The following is a 24,263-nucleotide window of genomic DNA, read 5'->3' as shown; positions in this document are numbered from 1 at the left end:
AAAATGAAATGTTAGTTTCTTTTTCTGTGATATTGGCAATGATTTTAAACACACACACACACACACACACACACAAACACTTGATTTTGTGAGAGTGTGGTGGGGAGGGCCCTTCACAGACTTCTGGTCTGAATTGAAAAGAATTCAGCTCTGCTGAAGAGGGATATTTATTAAAAATCTCTAAAAAAGTTCAAGCTCTGTAACCTACAGATTCTATGTCTTGGCATGTATCCCAAGGAAAAAGATAGATGATAGACAGGTAGATAGGTAGATAGATAGATATGGAGACAGAGATTTACCTACAACTATTTTTATTTTAGTCATATTTGTAATAAGGTCCAGTAACTGGGAATTTGTTAAATATCATATAGTCCCAAGGGTAAAATATTTATTTCTATTTTTTTTTTTAATTTTTATTTATTTATGATAGTCACAGAGAGAGAGAGAGAGAGAGGCAGAGACACAGGAAGAGGGAGAAGCAGGCTCCATGCACCGGGAGCCCGACGTGGGATTTGATCCCGGATCTCCAGGATCGCGCCCTGGGCCAAAGGCAGGCGCCAAACCGCTGCGCCACCCAGGGATCCCTTATTTCTATTTTTATAAATAAAAATTTTGAAGACTATGTAATGACACAATAAGATACTTATGACATAATGTTAAAAGGGATGGCACAGGCTCTATGTATCTATATAGGCATATATAAAACAAACTTAATTTTACTAAAAATATATAAAAGTATAAAAAATTGCAAATATGTACAGTGAAATATTAGCAGTGGTCATCTGGTGTGTGAGATTATAAAGATTTTTAGTGATCATATTTTTCAAATTTTCTAAATTGAAAATTCAGTAATTTTGTGAATAGAGAAACAATTATTAAAAAACATCAAGTCAAACAATAAAAAAGAGTTAAAGGTAAAGAAATGAAGTAAAAACAAGTGGAAGAGGGAGAAATAAATGTTTAACTCTTAAGGCATGCAGAATAATTTGAAGGTCAAAAAGAAGGAGAAAAATCATAAATACAGTTGTTCAGGGCAGCCCGGTGGCTCAGAGGTTTAGCATCGCCTTTGGCCCAGGGCGTGATCTTGGAGACCGGGGATCAAGTCCCACATCGGGCTCCCTCCATGGAGCCTGCTTCTCCCTCTGCCTGTGTCTGCCTCTCTCTCTCTCTCTCTCTGTCTCTCATGAATGAATAAATAAAATCTTAAAAATAAAATAAAATTGTTCATAATGTTTATAAATTAAAAGCTAATTGTCTGAAAATCTAGACCAAATTAAAAAGCTAGCACCAAGCTGAAAAAAAAATACCTGTGGCAAAATTGACAAGATTACAATAAATAAGAAAAAACAAACCCCAACTCACTTTTAAATATAGAAATGGTCAAATTATGTTAACAGATAATTTGATAGTAGAAAAAAATCAAAATCAAAATGTTTAGTATGCACAAGAAAAAAATGTTCCCAGAAATCAAAGAAACACATATTGAAACTAGATGGAAATATTATATCTACAAATATTTACAACATTGTATTGAGGATGAAAAGGTGGATGAACTATGTGGCTCAATTTATGAAAATATGAATTATAAAATGGATGGAAGGAAATATACCAGATATAATAACAATGGCTATTTCTAGTTAAGTGTATTAGAGGTTATTTTGAATTTCTTCTTTAATGAGGTCCTAATGGCTAGAACCTCTAATGAGGTTCTTACATAGCAAATATTACTTTATGAAGCAATTATGAACAAAGAATTTGGTCTTCTACAAATGTGTCCATGATCACTGTCTTTCATGGGAAAGACACCTCCTGAATTATGGACAGGCCTTCTAGAGAATAGAGCATCCACTCTTCTCACATGTCTATGCTGATTGAAATCTGCACCAACTGGGAACAAAGAATGGTTGACAAGCATTTACCACTGGCCTAAATTTTCGCTCTTCAACAGGGCTTCCTGACGTCCTTGCTGCTCAGTGGGGTTTCCCTGGGGGAACCGGGATGCAAAGGGAGCCCCACATGGACCTCCTCCACCTCTCCCTCCCTCTTGTTTCTTCCCTCCTCTCCATCCCTCCTCCAACTTCTTTCCCAGATCACCATCACTATGTGATGAGCACTGGGTGTTATACTCTAAGTTGGCAAATTGAATTTAAATTACAGAGAGAGAGAAAGATGAACATTAAAAAAATCTTTTAAAAAATGGGGTTCCTGAACTTTTAAAGAGAGGATCTGGAGCACCTACCGGTTTCTTTCCCCTTGGCAAGAATCTAAAATATCCCTAATGTGGATGTTTACTTTTTTCTTGGCCTCTTCTGGAAGCTTCACTTCTTCCCATCCTGTTATTCTACATCTCTGTTGGTAGAAATGAGCCGAGCCACTCACTGTTATGTATACGCATCAGTCCTAGCCCATGGAAACCCACTGAACAAACTTAATCCCTTTCCTCTTTCTTCTTTTTTAAAATCAATCCTTTATTTTAAAAATATTTTTTACTTATTTAATTGAGACAGAAAGAGGGAGAGAGAGAGAGCGAGAGCGCGAGCACAAGCAGGAGCAGAGGCAGACGGGGAGGGAGAAGCAGACTCCCCACTGAGCAGGGAGCCTGACATGGAGCTTGATTCCAGGACCCTGGGATCATGACCTGAGCTGAAGGCAGACTCTCAACGGACTGAGCCACCCAGGCACCCACCCCCCATTTCATGTTAGAACCTATTTATCATAGAAAAATACAGATAAACAAAAGGAAGAGAATAAGAACTAGTTGGAATCCAGCCATCCAAATATAACTCAGGTTAACATCTCTGGGTAGGCACACTTTCATGTTTGTACTTTGTACGATTCCACATAGGCTTTTCAAAAAATGAAGGAATGGAGAATATACTTTTTTTTTTTTTTTAATTAAATTCAAGGCGCACTTGGGTGGCTCAGTTGGTTGAGCATCTGCCTACAGCTCAGGTCATGATCCCAGGGTGCTGGTATCAAGCCCCAGGTTGGGCTCCCTGCTCAGTGGGAGAGTCTGCTTCTTCCTCTCCCTCTGCCACTCCCCCCAGCTCATGCTCTCTCTCTCTCCCCCTCTCTTGCTCTGCTATCTCTGTTTCTCTCTCAAATAAATAAATAAAATCTTTTTAAAAATTAAATTCAATTAACTAACATATATTATTAGTTTCAGAGGTAGAGTTCAGTGATGGTGAATATACTTGTTTAAACTTCATTTTTTTAAACTTGGCAATACACAGACATCTCCCACTAAACTTCAGTTATTGCCTAGTGAAAATCTGAAGTTCTGTATGAAAATGCTAATCAGGGTTCTATTCCTCATTACCTTCAAAGGGAAAAGTGGTACTGGTTATAGATCAGTGGCAAACTTTCAGTCTATCCCCAGGGCTGTTGTGAGGATCACTAACAACTATTGTGATAAGCATGAGTGATAGCTGAGTGAGATCAGTGCCCATTGGTAAGGTTTGGTTGGTTAAGGTTTGCCCTTGTTGCTTACACTTCTAAGGAAGAATGAGGCAAAATGCTTGCTCATCCATGGAGAGAGTCATGAGTTCTACAAGACCAAGCTGGTTTTCTCTAGCATGAAAGTGGGAAGTCTTGCCTTGTCCCTTCTTTTGTGACATGCCTTCCCCCAGCCCCTCAGGTGTTCACAGGTAAAAGTTTCCTCTCATCTTGCACAGATGGTTCTGAGCACAGGCTATGACTCCAGGGGCCGGCGTGTGTTAAGTCCAATATAAATGATAATAAATAATTTCCGAGTGTCTTGATAGTCCTCTCTATTATTGATACCTACTGAGAAAGGAGTATTGCTGCTAAGGAATGAGTAAAAGGAGGGGAATATTGCCACACTCATGTATTTCTGCAGTCCTGTGGATTTAGAAATTCTACTCGTAAAGCCCCGCTGTGATATTCAGTCAGAAAGTCAAGAAGAGCAGGAACCAGGCCTAGCAGGCTGGCAGGAAAGCCAGGTTCCCATGGGTTTTTATAACACGGGTGATAAACAATGCTGGCAGGCACCTGGCCCTCCTGGTGAAACACGCTTATTGTGTAAGCCGTGTGGGTGGTGGTGTGCTGTGAGAAGCAGCAGCTGCGGTGTGCTCGCATGGAATGCTCTTCCTGGCCAGGTCTGAGTCATCGCTTGAAACCATCTGAGGCTACCCAGGGGGACAAAAGGCACAAACTGTGGCACATGCTCAGCTAAGTCATTGCCACCAGCTGAAGTCCTATGAGTTTTAAGGAAGGGAGAGTCTGTGGGAGGGCCTGGCTGGTGGCTGGCTGGAAGGCCACTTGTCAGTCTGAGCATCAGAAGACATGTCACTCTCCTGGGAGCACATTGGGCCAATGCTTTGGGTGGGATCTAGCCTGATTTTTTTTTTAAAAGATTTATTTATTTATTCATGAGAGACAGAGAGAGAGAGAGGCAGAGACATAGGTAGAGGGAGAAGCAGTATCCCCACAGGGAGCCTGATCCAGGACTCGATCCCAGGACCCCGGACCATGACCTGAGCCAAAGGCAGATGCTCAACCATTGAGCCACCTAGGTGCCCCCTAACCTGATTTTTAAGGTGAAGTTTGCAAAGCTTGAGTTGAGACTTTAATGAATCATCTCTGTAGCTCTGGTTGGCCCGCTATATTACACGTTTTGTGTCCGTCCTGTTATAGAGGGTTGGCTCAAGGAGCAATGACTCTGCATCTGATGGTTGGAAAAGGCCCAAAGCAGCCATCAAGTGAGTCCGTTGGTCTCTGCACAGCCCTGCCCTCAGCATCCCAGCCAAATGTGCAGAGAGGACTTGCTTGGCAGTGATTCCCGACATTGGGCCCTAGGAGAACAATACTGAAGCCAAAGGCTACTGAGGGCTTGCTGGGTGCCGGGTACCCAGGCAGACATTAACATGAATGACAAATGTCTCACCATAGGATGTAGCATCAGACTGCTTCGATTCAGATCTGACTCTCCTGTTCACTGTTGGGTGATGGTGGGCATGTTGTGCCTCTGTTTCCTTTCCTGTGCAGTGTGTGTATTGTGTGTGTATGTGTGTAATAGGGGTAATCACATCACAGACTTGTCATTGGATTTAAATGGAATACACAAGGAGGATGCTTTGAATAGTGACCATAATGCCTTAAACACTGAGTCTTCTAGAACCTCATTCCAGCAACAATATGAGGGAGTGCCCGCCAGTGCTGTGACTCTCACGTGGTGGGTGAAGCTGCGACATGGGCAGCTCGTGCCCTGACCTAACATCAGGCATCTTGTAAGTGCTGGAAGCAGAATTTAAATCTGAGCAGTACAGCACTGTGTGAAAATAAGCCCCCGTCCTCTCTAGCCTAACTGAATTGAACTGATTTAACCTCGGTCATGCTTTCTATTATGATTGATGCTTAAATTCAGTATTTCTTACTATAATTTAAGACCTTTGTCACTCATCTTGCCCTTAATGGATTAAAAAAAAAAAAGGAGTCTGTTTGGGATTAATTATCCCATATTTTATTCTTGTGGAGAGTTTAATAAGGTTTAAACTTAACATTTCCTACCTCTGATACAGAGGGTTTGAGCTCTCTGAGCTGGTCTGGGAAGCAGACTTCTCCACTCGCAGCCACCTTGCCTACTACCTCCCCACTGTCTATCACTTTGCAGGAGAGAAATACCTGCCAGTAGCAAATGTGCTTGTGTGATACCTGGGGATGCCCCTTCCCACACAAATGCAACAGAGAGGGATTCCATAGGCAAGGTCCACCTAATTTGGCTTGCTACCTGATTTTTATCTGGTTCAACCTGATTCACTCAGGCTTGGGAAAGAGGGCTAGTCTTTGTGTATTTTATTGTGGTCTTTGGTCTTTTAGGGCCTTTCCCTCCTATCACAAGGCTCTTAGGTGTGTTTCTATACACCTGAGTTCTCTGTGTCAGACCTCAACTCAAATTTGGAGGCAGGTACTCCAAATCTGGGCTGACACTGAGCATGTAGGCAGGCACCTCACTATGTAGTGGCAAGGCTTCGGACACGCTAGCCTCCTTACCTCCAGCAGGACGATGCTGAGTCCCTTACAGGCAGTGGGAGTGTGTTAGGATCTCCCAGGATGACTCTAAAGTTCCTCTAGCTGGGAAAAAACCAGATGGCTATTTTTTCTCCATGCACATGATCTTGAGAATGTCCCCAGTCGAAACTTACTTACAGATTCTTCCTTCTGCAGCTGGAAAATTGATACTTGGTTTTGGCTGCATTTATCAAGATGCTAGAATTAATTAAATCTGCTCGTTCAGCATAGACCAGTCCTGTCAGCAGTCAGTGATGAGAGGCCCTTGGGAAGTCTCCGACCATGATGGGGGAGCAAGTAGAGGGGAAAGCACAACAGAGTGCTGACCCCCAAATTTGAGACCTGGGTTCTAGGTTCTTGCCAGTCACCTGTCAGATGTGTATTCTTGGTCAAGTCTGCTCATTGTCTTGGGCCTTGGCTGAACATGATGATTAATTAAAAAGGTCCTTTCCAGCTGTAAAAGGCCACACGTCTAGGATTTGGGAAGAACCACATTTTCCACTGGTCATGGTTTTTGAGACAGAGCTGGGTTCTAATCTAGCTTAGCCTCTCTCTGCTTTTGTGCCTCTGGGCTCTTGATGCTTCATCTTTCATGTGGGGATAGTGATGCTTATTTTGCAGAATTGTTGGAGGACCATGCTCATGCACAAAAAAGAATCTTGCACAGACTCAGCATATGGCAGACACCCAGTGCATTTGAGGGCTTCTGTTCCAGTGTGGTGTCCACCTGGCAACCCATTTGTATCTACAAATGCCCAGCAGCACAGGAGGCAGAGTGGCCAGTGGTGATAGAGACAAAGGCAACTTTAGAAAGAAAAAGAAAAGATTGTTCTCAGTGCCTTCCCATGGGACTCCTTAATCAAAGTTGGCCACTTTCTCCCACGTGTGCTGTTGTTGGGTAATTAGTGTCTCAGGCAAAGCCAAGGCCAGGGCACACTGAGTGCCTTTGTTTTAGTCTTGTAAATTTCAACACAGGTTGGAAGGAACAAAACCCCAATTCATTTGAGAGATACTCCAAATCTGGTTCCATGCACTGAGCCAAGGGAGAAACTGCCTGGCATCCCCAGGAGTGGATGTGGGGTTGGGCAGCTCTGGCAATAGAAGGACCTTGAGGACACTAAGAGATGCAGAAAGGTTGCCTTTTGACTATAATTGGCAGATGCTGGCCAGTGTCAGTGTCCTGACAATGTGGTCTGAACCCTGTTCTAAAATAGGCCCAAGTGCAATACTTTTTTTGGTTCCCCTGGACTCTTGCTATCTTTCAATCTGAATGCTTCGAGAGTCGTTGACTTGAATTTTACAAACACTGCAGGTCTGTTTCTCATGTCAATCCTGGAAGGTACAGAGCTGAATCTCACATCTTGATGGATGGGCAGGAATTTGCAAGGTGAAAGTGTTAGGTTGCAAAAGAGAGTTCTAGTAAAGACAGCAATGTATGAAAAATTCAGAAGTTTGGGACCTGTGAGGTGGCACATATGTATGAGGATGGCATTCTCTGTCCTCATGGATGGAATGAGCCAGTATGACTGGATCACAGATTGCAAGCAGAGGGGTAAGGAGGGAAGAAATTGCCTTCAGTATATGTGTTTGGCTGGATATCAAGTTGAGAGTCCCTGCTCAAGATGAGGCTGGACCACTGGGGTTCACAAATGCCTGGGATGCCCGACAAGCTGGTGAGTAGGTCCGTTCATTTCCATCCCCAATGGTTGGCTAGTGTTGATCACATAGTTCAGTTTGGTCTAATAAATGTGGAGGCAGGCTAGCTATGCACATTTGAAAAATTCATTTATCTGCATTCTCCCAGGACAGTGTCTAGAAGCATCCCACTCTTTTTTTCCTCTGGAAATAGTCATAGACCAACAGGGGGGCCAGACCAGCTGCTGTGCTTTCTATCTAGCAAGGAAGTAAGGGGAACAGGGCAGAGAATGGTTGGAAAATGTATGCAGAACCTCTGACTTAAGCCAACTCTCAAGATCGCTATTCTTTTGTAACTTCCAGGTATATGTGTCAATAAATTTCTGTGTTGTTTATGGCAATTTGACTTGAGTTTTCTATTATTTGCACCTGAAAATGTTTCCTGATAAGTGTGGTTTGGTAGATGTCTTTAGGGTTCCAGGAGAGATGTCCTGGACCAAAGGGACAGTTTCTTCTAGTCAAGGATATATATATTCTAACTGAGAAGATCCCTCCCTGTCACTCTTATGTAGGATGTTTCATTTCTCCCCTCAGAGCTTGGCATGGATAGGTTCCATGTTTGGTATAATCAGCTGTCTCTGGCCATACCCATGCTTCCCATTGAGACATGGGGTTTATGTTCCCTCTTTTTGAATCTGGATTGACTTTAATGATTTGGTTTTGATCAACACAATACAGTATAAATGATGCTAACCTCACTTCTGAGGTTAGGTCAGAAAAGGCAATGCAGCTTCCACTTTGTTCTTGGGATGCTTGCTCTGGGGGAAGCAGCTGCCATATAAGAAGTCCAGTTACCGGGATCCCTGGGTGGTGCAGCGGTTTGGCGCCTGCCTTTGGCCCAGGGCGCGATCCTGGAGACCCGGGATCGAATCCCACGTCGGGCTCCCGGTGCATGGAGCCTGCTTCTCCCTCTGCCTATGTCTCTGCCTCTCTCTCTCTCTCTCTCTCTCTCTCTCTCTCTCTGTGACTATCATAAATAAATAAGAATTAAAAAATAAAATCTTTAAAAAAAAAAAAAAAAAAAGAAGTCCAGTTACCTGAGGTGGCCATGCTGGAGGAGCCAGGCGTAGGTGCTTTGTTTGAAAGCCCCAGGTGAGCTCCCAATGGATGGCCTGCATCGACCACCAGCCATGTGAGTGAGCCATCTTGCATGTCCAGACCAGTGACGCTGGATTATGGTTATGTGATTGTAGCCCCCACACATCTAGCTGCAACAGCATGCAAATCCTCAAATGAGAACTGCCTGGCTGATCTTTACCTAAATTCCACAAAATTGTGAGCAAAATAAAATGATTGTTTTAAGATACTAAGTTTTTGGATAATTTGTTACAGCAAAGTAACCATAATATAAGCTGCTCATTATTTTGTTTTATTTTGCTTTTGATTTGTGTTATTAGCTTCTCAATAATTATGTGGAAAGGATTTCTTCTTTTCTCTCTCTCAGTGGTAGAAATACAGAGCATTAGCCCCAGAATTCCATCTTATTCCAGCTTCTCTTCATTGCAAAATAGAACAATGTAGAGTAAAACTTGCCAAATAGCTTAAGTAAGAAAGGAATATGTATTGGGACAATACAGAGTCTCCAGAGTCCCAAAGGCTAGTAGTTAGTCTGTTTCTTATCTTTGGGGAATGTCCTCCCACACTGCACCAAGGTTGGTCTGTGTGGCAGCCCTAATGGCATGTCATTCCAATGTTAGGGTATAACATGCTTTTGTTTTCGGCTCTCTCTCTTTCTCTTGGATCATCTACTCTGGGTGGGGGGGGAGCCGTGTCATCAGCAGCCCTCTGGAGAGGCCTGTCTGAAAGACAAGGCCTCCCACCAATGGCCACCTTGGAAGCGAATCCTCCTGCCCCAGTCAAGCCTTCAGATAACTGCTACCCAGTCCAACATCTTCATGGTAACCTCACAAGAGATCCAAAGCCACCCCCGCCCCCAGCTAAGCCCTTCTGAATTCCTGACCTTCAGAAAGCTGGGAGAGGTACAAAATGTTTTTATTTTCATTGCTCTGTTTTGGGGGATATTTTGTTATGCAGTCACAAGGTGCAGTGGATACAAAGTCTTACAACCCTTTCTGTCTGGCAAGGAAAAAGATATGGAAATCCCAAAAGGAGTTTCATCTGATGACTTTTATTCAGCTCCCAGTACAATTAAATGGTGGAGAAAATGAAATCTGTTACTTTCCTCACCTTGTCCTAGGTAGTGTTCTTCAACCCAATTGCATCCCCTTTACCCCCATACATGCTCTAGATAGAGAATTCCATTGCAGGCAGGTATGTGTTCCCACTCCCCATGTAGGGTATATATTGTTACATATTTTGGTACCTGTCTGTGTGTGTGGCTTTTTTTTTTTTTTTTTTTACAGGGGAAGTCATGGAATGAAAAACATTCATTTATTCTTTTTATGTGTCAAACAGCATGATAGATACTTTGTGTACTTTAAGGCAAAGAAAAAGGCAAATCAACCCCAAACCTGCTGATGATAGTCCTTTTGTCTTCTAAGGGCAAGGTGGTGATATAATTTATATCAGTGGGACACTGAACATATGTTTAGACATTGCTGGGGCAAGGAGAAAGTATGTCTGAAGCTCTGACAATTGTTCTGGGATCCTAAGGGTAAGACACATAGCAAGGGGCCTTTTGTTTAAGCAAAAGCATGGAGTCTATGACCTTGGAACTGTAGGTGTCAGAGTGGCAAACTAGATTGTTCTGCATCATATGGAAGTGAATATTGAACTTCTGGGGGCATCTTGTGGATGAAGGACTCCAGAAAACACAGAAGCAGGGAGATGTGAGGGGAATGGCAAGAAAGGATGGGTACCTATGGAGGGGTGGCTTGGCATGCAGAAGGTTTCGCACCTACAGGGAAGGTGGCCAGCGGGAGATTGCTGGTGGTGGGTCAGCCATGAGACTATGGAAATGAGAGAAGCTGGATGTTCATTTTAAAATTATTTGGGTTGGGACGCCTGGGTGGCTTAGCGGTTAAGCATCTGCCTTAGGTTCAGGGCGTGATGCTGGAGTCCCGGGGTCGAGTCCCACATCGGGCTCCCTGCATGTAGCCTATTTCTCCCTCTGTCTATGTCTCTGCTTCTCTCTCTCTCTCTCTCATGAATGAATGGATGAATGAATGAATAAATAAATAAATAAATAAATAAATAAATAAATAAATAAAACTTTAAAAAATTTATTTGGGTTGTAGCCATGTCTTCCCCTTCCCGTGGCCCCAAGCCAGTAGCGAAACCTGCTTCTCATACAATGCCTTCTGTGACTTTGTTCTGAGGGAGAGCTAGCTGAGCTACAAAGTCTTGATTGGCACAAAGCAGCAATAGCAGCTAAGGAAAGGAAAGATGAGCAAGATCAGAGTTTGGAAAGAGTTGGAATTTTAAGTCACAGTGACCAAGAGAATGAAAGGCTCTGAAACTATTGAAGAGGACATGGGACTTTGCCAGGACATGGGGTTGAATTTGAACCAATGTTATCTGAATCTCAGAGGTCAGGATGATCTCAGCTGATATGCTATTGGGTTTCAATGATACTGTTTCAATAAACGTGATCTCTGTTTTACAGATGAGGGAATCAAAGTATGGAGATGTTCATAAATTGTCCCAGGTCACAGCTCCTTAAGTGGTGGTCCTGGGCTGGAGTGTTTCAGTATTTGTGTGGGCAAAGTGGAGGACCTTATAGAGCTACCAATGCACATTGTCAAAGACTTACTTTCATGACGAAGGGTTGGGAGCCTTTCTTTTGTCAAGGGCCAGGCAGTAAGTGTTCTAGGCTTTGCAGACCATGCTATGCCCATTGCGTCTATTTGACTCCACTGCTGTAGCATGAAAGCAGCCTTAGACCACATGTGAATGCACGGTGTGGCTGTGTTCCTGTCAAACTTTATTTGTGGATATCAACATTGAATTTCATGTACTTTTCATGTGTTTTGAAACATTACTCTTTTTTTTTTTAAAGATTTTATTTATTCATGAGAGACAGAGAGAGAGAGAGAAAGAGAGAGAGAGAGAGGCAGAGACACAGGCAGAGGGAGAAGCAGGCTCCATGCAGGGAGCCTGATGTGGGACTCGATCCCAGGTCTCCAGGATCACGCCCTAGGCTGAAGGCAGGCGCTAAACCGCTGAGCCACCCAGGCTGCCCTGAAACATTACTCTTAAATTTTTTTTCAACCCTTCAAAAGGGTAAAAACTATTCTTCACTTGTGGTTCATACCAAACCAGGCAGTGGGTTGGATTTCACCCATAGACAGACCCTTACACTACACCATTTGGTTATTTATCAGTTTGTAAATGAATAGACAGATCAACAAGAGAGCTTTAGGGAGGAAAGAGGAATGATAAGTATTGACTAGATAACGAGTTAATTTTTCTTTATTTTTATTTTTATTTTTATTTTTATTTTTTTAAATTTTTTTTCTAGTTAATTTTTCTTATGAGATGTTTGCTGAAATTCACACAAGGTTCTTCCCAGGTATGTGAACACATTGTAGTCCCCACTCCTTTTAACCTATAGGTCTAAATGAAGCATCCGTTCCCTTGGACGATTTATACTTTCTCTCTTGATCTCATTTGCTCTGTATGTGTACGTGTGTGTACATACGTACGTGTGTGTGGGTCTGTATATGGGCATGTGTCTGTATACATGTGCACATATGTATGTGTCTTTGTGTCTGCATAGGTATGTATGTCTTTATGTGTGTGTATATATGTGTATGTGTATATGGATATGGAGGTAGGTGTATGGGTGCATGTATCTCTGTGTGTGTATGTGTATGTAGTGTGTATACATGTCTATATGCGTGTATGTGTGGTTGTGTGTACATTATGTAGGTGTGTGTGTTTAATTAGAAGCTGTGACTAAGTATGTTCAAAATTGCTTCTTCTTTTTTTTTTTTTTTTTAAAGCAGACTCCCTACTGAGTGTGAGGCCCTGCATGAAAACTCTCTGAAAACTCTCGGATTTCATAGAAACATAGCTGGTTTTTTAGGGGAGATTTTCTTGCTCTCTCCTGCCCCCTTGTTCTCTTCAATTCTGTGAAAATCCACTCCCCACCCCCACCTGCTTTGACCCTCCTCCTCCCTGATACTCTATTTCAAGTCTGGTGGGATTATCCTATCCAAAAGCATCCCAGGGAAAAACAGTCTGAATATCAAGGATAATAGAACAAGCCTTCAAGAGGTGAAGGGGTGTGTCACTGCGCTCTTTGTCTCGACCCTTAAAGCTGCATGCTTCAACCATCTCACCATGACAGGGATTTTCCTGTTTTCTGAAAAGCTGATGTAACACCCTCATGTTTTCCTTTTTTTTTCTTCCTTCTGGGAAAAAAATAAGAATTCATTTTCATTGGGATTAACAAATCTTTCTTCTCCTTTTATGTTGGCAACACGAGGTCTTAGCAGATCTCTGATCTGGTGCTGAATAAAAAATATAGCATTACAATGGAGCACCCAGGCTGGGGGCTTGAACCCAATTTGGATTATCATGCACAGCAGCTGGCATTCTGTAACTAATGGGGGTGGGTGTCTTTGGAGCTGGTCTGAGGGACAGTCCCCAGGGACCAAGCCCCACACACCCTGCCTATTGTTCCACTCTAATCTGGGGCCAGTCCTGGGGAGGCTGAGCCTACAATCAGATGCTTGGAGCACTGGGCTTGCTGCAAACTGTCAGCCCAGGTGGATATGAGGCTCTGTTGTGCAAAAACAGGATTGGCATTAAGCCAGGAGATTTAAGAAAGTTGGGGCATTGGTGAAGGCATTTAACCTCTCCAGTCTCAGTTTCTCTCTCGGTAAACTTGGGTAGATCTTTTAGACCCCAAGGCCTCACTAACCTAGAGGTACGGAAGGGATCATGGCTAGCCTGTGGGGTGGAAGGAGAAGGGTTGCCCCAGGGCTGGGGATATCACGGAGACTCCAAGGGCAGAGGAGAGAAATGATAAAGAGAAATGGGAGGTGGAGTGGGCTAGAGGGTGGGAGGTGGGGGGAAGGGGAGCATGGCCATCGTCTCTCAGAGAGCCACTTTTTCTCAGATGTTAGAAGCCACCTGTGTCAGAATGATTCAGGGTGATGGTTTACGATTATTTGGAGAGCTAGTTTAGAAATATGCCCATGGCAGGCAATAAGGCATTAAGGGGAGATAATAATTCCTACATTGAGGGGCGCCTGCCTGGCTGAGTCAGAGGAACACATGCCTCTTGATCTCAGGGTTGTGAGTTTGAGTCCCATGTTGGGTATAGAGATTGCTTAAATAAATACAAACTTAATAATAATATAATAATAAATAATAATTATTATTATTCATACATTGCAGGCCTGTTGTGAGAATCAGAGGACAGAGAACAGTGTGTCTGGTACAATGAAGACGGCGATGGCGATGCCAGCTCTTTTCTCGGTATCTTCTTACTGTGGTTCTACCTCCTTCATTCCCAATTCCACTTTATTTCTTAAAATCTGAAGGAAATCTGGGACGCCTAGGTCACTCAGTGGTTGAATGTCCTGCCAGCAGCTCAGATTGTGATCCCGAGGTCCTGGGATCAAGTCCTGTATCAGGCTCCCCACAGGGAGTCTGCTTTTCCCTCTGCCCGTGTCTCTTTCTCTCTCTCAGTGTCTCTCATGAATAAATAAATAAAATCTTAAAAAAAAAAAAAAAGAAAGAAAAAGGAAGACCTACCCCCAAATTCTGTCTTTATTGGTCAATAGCTGCAAGTGTATTTTCCCTAAATGGATGCAAGTAGAAAGTGGCCGTGCAGGTCTATTTCATTCTGAAATCCTGGGAAATACTGTTCATTTCATCAATATTTATTTTCTGTCTCCTTCAATGCTCAGCGTGCTGGGGGAATGAGTGCACTGATTGGAAGTTAAATGTGACATGATTATGGTCAAACTGGACAAAGACCCAACCACTGCATGCCAGCAGCCCCTGAACTCACTGCCCAGCTGCTGAGGAGAGGCGTGGGGCCTGGGACAGATGGGAAAAACCGAATCACCCTTGGAAGTCAGGTCATCTCCTAAAAAGGTTGATGACGTTTGTTCCAAATGTGCATAAGATACTGGTATTGGTTAGACCCACCCAACTCCTCCAGAGAGCCGGAGAGCTGCAGCCCACTGGAAGCCCAAAGTGGGCACAGTGCCATGAGCCCATGTTTGCCTTGGTCATCCAAGCACAAGTGGCCCCTGTGCTGTGTCCTGGGTTTCAGGCTGTGCTGTCAAGTGTTGGGAAGTGATGGTTACATGTAGGCCAATGGGATATCTCAAGAACACTCTGATTTCCAGCAGCAGAGTGGCCCGGCAGGCACAAACTGGGGGCCAGTGGCTTTGTCTGGTGGACCTTTATGACTTCCTTGGTTGGCACCCCCTGTAAATGTTTGAATGGATGGACTATTCAAACAGCTATACTCCCACTTGCTTGAGAAAGACTAAAATATAGGTCAGGAGTGGAAAGCTGAGTGTATAATGAGCATGTAAGTGTGTGTGTAGATATGGAGGGAATGAAGAGGCGGGCAAGCGCACCACCACTTTGACCAGGCCTGCTGTCAGCCCCGATGTGGCGTACAGTTTTTCTCACTAATCACCCTCAGCAAGCCTCCGTGTTGGGGGTTACATTGTGCATCTTCCAGGTGTGGAAGTAAGATTCAGGGAGATGAAGTGTGCTGCTCAGGTCATTCTAGCAAGTGGTGGAGCTGAGCCTCGACCCTGCCGTCATTAACACTGGCCACCTCCTCATCATACGGTGCTGATGGGCTCCGTGAGACAGGCCAGGGCCTGACAGCGTCCAGGGGGAAGAAACTGGGACATAATGTCTAGGAGGGCCTGAGCTGTATTCCTCCTGCCTGGTCTTAGGGGAGGAAGTGGGTATGGGGAGGGAAGCCACTGGGTGGGGTGTGTCTGGGAGACAGGGGTTTTGGGGAGGGCACAAAGCTCAAACTTTAGGCCCGTGTGTGAGCACTGCTGGGAGAATCAGGACATTGAGAGAGGAACACATTCAGCCTGCAACATAGAGGAAGGCTTTGGTGGCTGGAAATTTCCATGAATGCTTAGGCCTTAGTGTCTGGCATCAGAGGGAAATGGATTTTAGATCCCCTCCTCTCAGCCACACCTGTACCTCCTGGTTACTCCCCTTCTCCAGCCTCCTTTGAGTGAGACTCAGAATGGAAGGTCTTCAACCTGGAGCAAGTTAAATGAAAAGAGGCACGTCTGTAAAGCGCAAAGTGAAGCCTTTGCCCTTTCCTGTCTAAAATCCCGGTATCCATGACAACTGGACAGGGTGAAGAATATGGCTGTCTCCTCCCCATTTCATTAACTTGCAGTTGCTCCAGCAACTGAAGATCCCGGCCGGCCAGATTCTTGGGCCCTTCCTTGTTTCTCAGTCCCCTTTATGGTGGGGCCTCGTCGTCGGTGCCAGCTTTGCTTTGTCCTGCGTTGGAGAAGTCTGTGAGAACCAGGATGGGCAAAGTGTCAGGCTCTTGGTGCTGTTGAAAATCCTTTGAGATGGTTGAAGTCGCTGGAACAAAGGGGAAGGAGAACAAAAAGCCCTGAAATGCTTGGCCCCTGCCTCTCAGGGTCTTTATCATTCGAAACCCTGGGATTTGAGAGTGACTTGGCCTCTCCCAGGGATGGTTTGGCAGGGTTACAGACGCAGGGGGAGTTAGGACACTGGTTGGACAGCCAGCTCAGCAGAGAGAACTTCTCAGGCCCACAAAGCCTTGTTCATTTGCTTGGTGGTCTTTCTCTTCTTCCCTTCTTTGCCTCTCTTTCCTTCCCTCCCTCCCCCTCTCTTCTACCCTCCTTCCCTGGCATAGGCTACTGGTTAGTACTCTCCTACTTGCAGCAGCTCTATACAAAGAGGTAGAGCCTCATAATCTTTGAGCAAACAGTTCCTTCCAATGATTTGTCTTCAGGATATTTGCATAGAGAATCCTCTGGGATGCCTTGCAGTGTTGCTACATTTGTGAAACAATGGAAAAAGTAGCTGTGGCCAGAAATAAGATTGGTCAATTACATTAGGGCTTGTTTGTACAATGGATTGGTTTTTATTCATTCATTCATCCATTCATTCACTCACCCTGTGCTGGTTGCTGGAGATCAATGGGGCATCAAAAAAGATATGACCCCTGCCCCAGTAAAGCGAGAAGATATATAGTCAGAAAATGCAGAAAGAAATTCAGATGACAAATCATGACAAGTGCCATATGGAAAATGATGGGATGTGATAAGATACGAAGACAGGGTGTTATAGATGACACTTAATCTCATTCAGAGACAGGGGAAGATTTCTTTGAAAGTTAATGATCTCTGAACTGTGATCCAAAGGACAAGCCAAAGAAACATGGCGGATGGATGGAGTGAGGGAAACGCAGGCCAGGCAAAGGGACTGCCATGCCTCTTATAAGCTCCAGTTCCGGGAAGAGCATGGCATGTTCAGAAAGCAAAGAGGAAGTGGGCAGCAAGAATGGAGAGAGGGAGACCAGGGCAGGAGAAAAAGTCAGGGCCAGGGCCTGGAGGCCTTCTGGATTATCTCAGGAGTCTGCTCTCTACCCTAAAAGCAATGGGCAGTTTCAGTGTGGCCAGGAGTGAGAAGACAAGGGATTATAGGGCTGTGAGACAAAGTCAGATTTGCAAATAAATCCCTGTGGCTACAGCATGGTGCAAAGTTTATAGGAGGCTGAGGGGGTGTGCAGAGGCCAGTTAGGGGGTGGTTAGTTCAAGAGTGACAAGGGGCATTTGGACCGGTGGTGGGGATGGAGATTATAAGAGGTGGGTGGATTGGAGATATTTAGGAGGCAAAAGTGATGGGACATGGTGATGAATTGGATATTGTTGGGGGAAGGGGACAGACTAGGAGGGAATGAAGGGTCTGGAACTATGTATTAGGTTCTGAGGGCAGCTGTAACAAAACATCACAAATGGGGTGGCTTAAAACAACAGAAATGTGTTGTTTCACAATTCTGGAGGGCAGAAGTCCAAAATCAAGGTGTTGGCCAAGTTGGTTTCTGGTGAGATCTCTGAAGGAAAACCTGGTCCAGGCCTCTCTTCTAGCTTCTGGTGATTTGCTGCCAATCTTTGGCATTCTCTGCCTGTAGAAGCATCACCCAGATCACTGCCTTCATGTTTCCATGGCCCTCTTCCTGTGCCCAAATTTAAATGTATGTACCTCCATCTCCATGTCCCCCCCTCCTTTTAAGTTTTTTTTATTTATTTAAGAGAGAGAGAGATTGAGAGAGTGCATGAGCAGAGGGAGCAGCAAAGGGGAGGGAGGAGCAGACTCCCTGACAAGCAGGAAGCCCAACATGTGGCTCGACCCCAGGACCCTGGGATCATGATCTGAGCCAAAGACAGATGAGTAATGGACTGAGCCACCCAGGTGCCCCTCCATGCCCCTTTATAAATTGATGGTCACATTGGATCAAGGGCCTACCTAGTATGACCTACTCCAGAATGACCTCATCTGAACTAATCATACCTGCGATGACCCTGTTTCTAAATAAGGTCACATTCTGAGATATTGCGGGTTATGCATCAACATATCCTTTCTGAGGGGGACACGATTCAATCCATAACAGACTCCTTCTGGGCTTTGGACCATACTACCAGGTAGATGGTAGTGCTACTCTGTGAGAGTGGAGACACTGGATAGAAGCCACATTTTGGGGAGAAGTTGTGGAGTTGAGTCTTAGATCTTTTGAGTTTGAAGTACTTTTAACTCATTCATTTATCCTCAAGTGTTTAGTAAGTGGTACCAGGCACCAGGCTAAGTACTCGGGACATAGATACGAGCAAATCAAACTCCTGCCCTTGAGTTGCTCAGGATCTAGTGGGGATAGACTTTAAACACACAAACAAGTATAAAGTTGCAAGTGTACATGTGTTATGAGTGAGAAACTGAGAGACCACAACAGAGAGATTCAGCCCAGGAGGAGAGATTAAGAAAGGATTTCTTGAGAAAGAGATACTTAAAGAGAGGTGACTAGAAAAAAGGAGAGCAAGAATCTTCTAGATAGGGAGAACAGGTGAGTCTGAGCAGAAAGAGTATGAGGCATGGAAATGGCTAGTGCAGGGGATGCAGAGAAATGAAGCAGTGTAGGGTCTGGTGAGCATCTGCCAGGCTTTGCAGGGGCTGCGGAAGCCAGTTTGAAGGGCTTTATTTATCCTAAGAGCCTGGGGAGCCGCTAAAGCTTTGAGCCCTTCAAGGAATGGCATGCTTTAGCAGATGAAAAAGACCTTGCAGCCTGTAGTTTGGGGAGTGGCTAGGAGAAAGGTGCTGTGGGTGAGGGAAGACCAGTTAGGCTTACGAGTCCCTGGTAAGAGACAGAGAGGCAGTGGTAATGGAGACTGACCTAAGTAGACACATTCAGGAGATCTCTGGAAAAGAGATGTGAATGGACTGTAATCAACCGGACACGTCTGAAGGAGAGAAAAGCATGAGGCTGGCTTTTGGGTCTCCTGCATCTACGACTACAAGCAGAGGACACTGAATGATTGCCAGGCTCAGGGAGAAGTCGTGGGTTTGCTTTGGGAATGTGGGCTTTGAGGTACATCTGAGCCTTTCAGAAGAGGCTGGGAGGCTGCTGGATCTTTCCACCAAGAGCTTAGGGGAGAGTTTGGCCAGGTCGGGGAAGGTGGAACCCAAAGTAGATTCCGGAAGACCAAGTCAAGCTAGCAAAAGATGGCCTTCTCTATCATAGCAAAGGGAAGCATGAGAATGTGTGTGTGGCTGTGTGTGTGTGTGTGTGGGGGGGGAGGGTTGCAGGTTTAGTAACAGGAAAGTCAGGGAGTTTCTTCTTTCTGATGGTTTCTATTTTTTTCAGAGAAGGAAGAGGTGAAGCTGGTTGCTTCATGTGGGAAGAGAGGAGGTAGGATGGGAGGCTGGTGGGGGATTGGCAGAGAAGGTTTGAAAATGATGCAGGAGAAGAGTAAAATGGGGAAAAGTCTGCAATATATTAAATGCAAAACAAATTGCAAAATAGATTGTATGCCTGACTTCCATTTGGGGCAGAAAAAGTAGAATAGTAACACATATACACACTTCCTGATTAGTTGGACGACCAGTCATTTAGAATTCTTTGTGCTTTTCTGTACTTTCCAAATGTACTGAGATCCACACGTCTTGCTTCTGCAATCAGAAGAACTATTTTTGAAAAGGTTATGAGAATCCTTTGCCTTTATTCTTTTCCTTAAGAAGAGGCTTGGAGCTATTAACTTGAAAACTCCCTGTTAAACCTTTCATAAGCTTAAAACCACAAAACGCATTTGTTGACAAGAAATGTCCTTAGCTTAAGGTAGAAGAGCAGAGGCTGTGTTAATTGTAAGGAAGCATCATCTTTACCTGAAGTTTTACCTTCTCTGCCTGTTGGTCCATGATGGCAAAGTCTTGGCTTCCAGGTGCTGATCCTGTCAAGGGCATGAAAGCAGGGCAGCCCGAGGGCAGCAAGCAATCCTAGGCCTGCTCAGAGGGTGATGTTTCAAGCACCCCACTGGCATCTGTGATAACTCTGATGTCTTTGATTAGTAAGATAATTCCTTCAAAATTGTCCAGGTTCCCACTCATTATGTTCTTTGATGATATTCAGTAGTAGTAAGTTATTAAATATTGTAAACATTTTTTTCCTGGTTTTTAGTTTCAATACCTTTATGTCTTCAAATGAGTCAATTCATGGGTGTGGGGGAAAAATCCTTTGCTGTAGCTTGGCATATTGGCTGTGTGAGGATAAGGATAATGCTAAATGCAAGAGCAGAGATCCCCCCAACCCCCCCAATTTTGGTCCCACTTGAATTACTTAAAGCAATACAGGCAAGTTTAATAACTCGCCCAAGGTCACACGACAGAACTTAAAGTGCCAGCACTTTCAGTCCAGGAACACCTGCACTTTTCATCTCTTGTGTTGCCATCCAACGAGCTAGGACATCTCTGCAATGTTATTTCCTCCCTTCTTCCTCAGATGTGGGAGGGATATCTGTCTGTATTCTTGCTGCAGTGCGCACCTAACTGGGGATGTGGAGGTGGTGGCTATATTACATGTTATACATCAGATACCACGTTATATACATGGCTATGAAATGAGTCTTGTCCTAAGCAATGTCCATGAAATTACAGGTTAGCTGGGATACGCATCACTAATATGCATTACAATAAATACACAAACTGCCATTAACCATGTTTCCATTTGTACCACCCCAAATCGCCTCATGTGTGACATGCGTAGGGAGGCGAGGCATTAAATCTAGAGGCTGGGCCATGGGTGTACCCAGAGGGTGCTCTAGAGCCCTCCTCTGGGCAGGCACGCAGGCTCATTTTAGGCACAAGCTGCTTCTCTCAAAGAAGGCACAGGGTGGGTGGACCTCACAGAGGTTCTCCAGAGCAGCACAGGGTGACCAGGGAGCCCTGCTGGAAGGGCATCTCTAACTACACCTCCCTGGGCTGCCCCAGCCAAGCAGCAGAGGTGAAAAGAAGAGAAGAAGAGAAGATCCACTCTTCTTGAATGGCATGGGTAAAACAAAACAATGAGCTCTGTCATGAATGCCCTGGGTGGGAAGCGTCCTGGTGGAGGTAAAGCTTAGAATCGCATTTCTCCCTACAGAGGCCACAGGCAGACCCAGTCTGGATTGGCTTTGTCACTTGGTAGCTGTATGCCATTGGCTACAAATTTCCATAACCCCAGGATGCCTGGGTGGCTCAGTGGTTGAGCCTTTTATAAACTCAGGCCATGATCCTGGGGTCCTGGGATTGAGTCCACATTGGGCTCCCCACAGGAAGCGTGCTTCTCCCTCTGCCTCTGTCTCTACCTCTCTCTGTGTGTCTCTCATGAATAAATAAATAAAATCTTAAAAAAAAAAAACAGATTTCCAAAACCCCAATTTCCTAATAAGTTAGATGGGGCTAGAAACACCACATGTGCATGGTTCTGTGTCTAGCACTCCTGTCTCCGGACCCAGAATTTATTTGAAAGTAATGAAGAAGTGAGAATGAGTCAAATCATTCCACAACCCCGTGGTTTTATCCAACATTCTATGACCAAGTTAAAAAATGCTCACGCAGGAAGGTTTTCTGACTTTGGCAAGTGTGCTGACTGGGCTCACATTCTAGAGTGTTCCCATTTACAGAACACTTACCCGATGTCAGAGCTCTTTCCCTTAAGCCATCTCATAAAATAAGTCTATCATAGGAAGAATTCTTCTGTTGTTTACAAACCGCCCAGCCACAGACTAACCGCCCTCTTCCCACCCCTCCCAGTGGCACCTACTGCACAGGGACATTCATACCCAGGGTCCTATACACCAAATGAACACCAAGCCCCTCCCTCTTGCTCCTGTTTTCTCCAACTGAGTTACAAAGGGAGGCAGTGAAAGTATTGAAATGGGGGAAGGATGCCACTTGTCAGGTGGGTCCTAAAAGAATTCCAGGACCCAGGAGGAGGAGGGATTAGTGCAAGCTGGAAGCGCAGCCCCAGGGAGACAACTGTGTGCTGTCTATCACCCCACCTTGATGGATGGCATCTGATTCACTGCCTGCCCAGTCCCCGAGGCTCACCAGGGGCTGACATCTTCAGCAGCAAATCATGGAAGGTTCCTTGTTCCTTTCTTACAGGAAGCACGTGGGCCGAGAAATCCTTTGACAGTAAGGATGCGCTAAGCTGCTCTAATTTCTTTCCAAACATAATAGATGGGGGAAAATACAATTACTTGCCCGTATTTGATTTCGTACCTAACTGAACTAGAGTATTTGTAAGTAAGATCATTTTAAGTGGATCCAATAAATTATTAAAAGTTAGGGCCAGTGAAGTGATTTTGTGATCACTGGTAACTAGAACTACTTAACCAGGAGCTCCTGGGCTCCTCTTGGGAGGGTGTGAGATGGAAAAAAAAATCTTATTTTGTGTGAGGCTTAAATTCCTTTGGCCCCTGCGGCTAAGGAAACCTGGTGGACAGGAAATGGAAGTGGGGGCCTTTGGGGTTCCCTGAGTCGTAATAAGAGAGGGGGATCTTGCTGAGGGCTCCCGGTGCGCTGGGCTCTGGCCTCAGCACTTAGAAGGCAGGAAGGAGTTCACTGATTCTTAGGGCAGCCTCATAAAGAAGGTGCTATTACCCATTTTCCAGATGAGGAAACTGAGCTACATGGCAAGAAGATTGGACCCAGGCAGCCTGGCTCCATGCACCGGAACACTCTACGCTTTGCCCTTCTGTATCTAGTAGCTGGAAGGCAGGCAGTTTACATAGGAGAAAGGCTGGGTCTGAATCATGACTCAGGTGAAATGGCCAGAGGGTCTTGAATGCCACGTCCAACTGAGAACACAGGGACCTGGGCTTCTAGGCCATAGACAATGTTGCCTATACCGACACACAGTAGATTCTCAATAAATGTGAACTGAAATCAAACCGAATTACAGGAGCTGCATATCCTGTCTCCCCAGTTCACCCCAATTTTTCTTATTTCTTCGATTTTCTTCAACCAGGGAAACTTTAGAAAATGCGCTTTCCTTAAAAAAAAAGATCATCCAGGGGCACCTGGGTGGCTCAGTGGTTGAGCATCTGCCTTTGGCTCAGGGCGTGATCCCGGGGTCCAGGAATGAGTCCCGCATTGGGCTCCCCACAGGGAGCCTGCTTCTCCCTCTGCCTGTGTCTCTGCCCCCTCTCTCTCTGTGTTTCTCATGAATAAAGAGATAAAATCTTAAAAAAGAGAAAAATCATCTGGTTCGTGGAGAAAGACAGCTAGACATGTGGGAAGCACCCTTGCTGGGGTTTCAGTGGAAACCCCGAGGGGGGTTTGCTCAGAGGCTGGCACTGGGCACTGTGGCTGGTCTCCTGAGCTCATTGAAGGAGCTTCCTCCCCTCCACCACTGCCCATCCTGTCCTGACCCCCCCTCGCTATCCCTTCCACCTCGGGTGGAGCAGGAATATTTTTATGGTGAGGGGTGGTCTCACTGTGGCACTGCCCACAAAATACACAAGATTCCGGTGAGCAAATAGCCTGCCCAGCTATAGTCGACCCACCACCGGCCACAGGTATGCCAGCAGGAAGTCAGGGTGGTGGTGCTGGCCTCACAGGCATTCCAGAGGGGGGGCCGCTGCTGGCCACGTTACTTACAATCTTCTGTTTTCCCAGCGTCTCCATCCCCCCGTCACCCGGCTGTGGTCCAAGCATGGTCAGGGCAGCCTGAACCTGAGATGGAGCCGGGGCTCCAGTTGCCTTGTGCAAAGGTGAGCTGCGTTCCCGGCTACTCTCACCTTCCTGGTACATTCGGTGGATGCTTGGCCCATGAGTGCACGGACTATGTTCGGTTCTCTTTTCCTGGGTCTCAGGGAAAGAGGTGGGTGCCTTGGAGTGCTGACAACCCTCCCAGCAGAGAATTTCTTTCTCTTGCTTGCCCTCACTGTCATTGCTACCAGAATATGCCTCCTTCAAAAAGACAGCTTGTCTGAGAGTTAGGCTTTGATTTCTGAGCCCTGTAGACACAGACGTGCTGGAGCTGGGGCCCCTTGAGACATACCAGTTCCACCAGCGCTCATACCTGCAGGCTTGTAGCTGGGCCATCAGGCAGATTGGCCAAT

At 45.2% G+C, this 24,263-nt stretch overlaps 1 long non-coding RNA gene across 1 annotated transcript in view; it reads left to right on the top strand.

The window, feature by feature from the left end:
* LOC144297181 (uncharacterized) overlaps positions 1 to 24,263 on the top strand; it is a 187,193-nt gene that overhangs the window by 138,095 nt on the left and 24,835 nt on the right. Inside the window, exon 3 of the long non-coding RNA XR_013364262.1 lies at positions 14,032 to 14,112. This is a non-coding gene — a long non-coding RNA (uncharacterized LOC144297181). The remainder of the gene's footprint in view (positions 1 to 14,031; positions 14,113 to 24,263) is intronic.

Source organism: Canis aureus, chromosome 2, assembly GCF_053574225.1.
Source record: "Canis aureus isolate CA01 chromosome 2, VMU_Caureus_v.1.0, whole genome shotgun sequence".
NCBI classification, from domain to species: domain Eukaryota; kingdom Metazoa; phylum Chordata; class Mammalia; order Carnivora; family Canidae; genus Canis; species Canis aureus.
The sequence above is the reverse complement of the archived record's forward strand: the minus strand, read 5'-3'. Positions and strand labels throughout refer to the sequence as shown.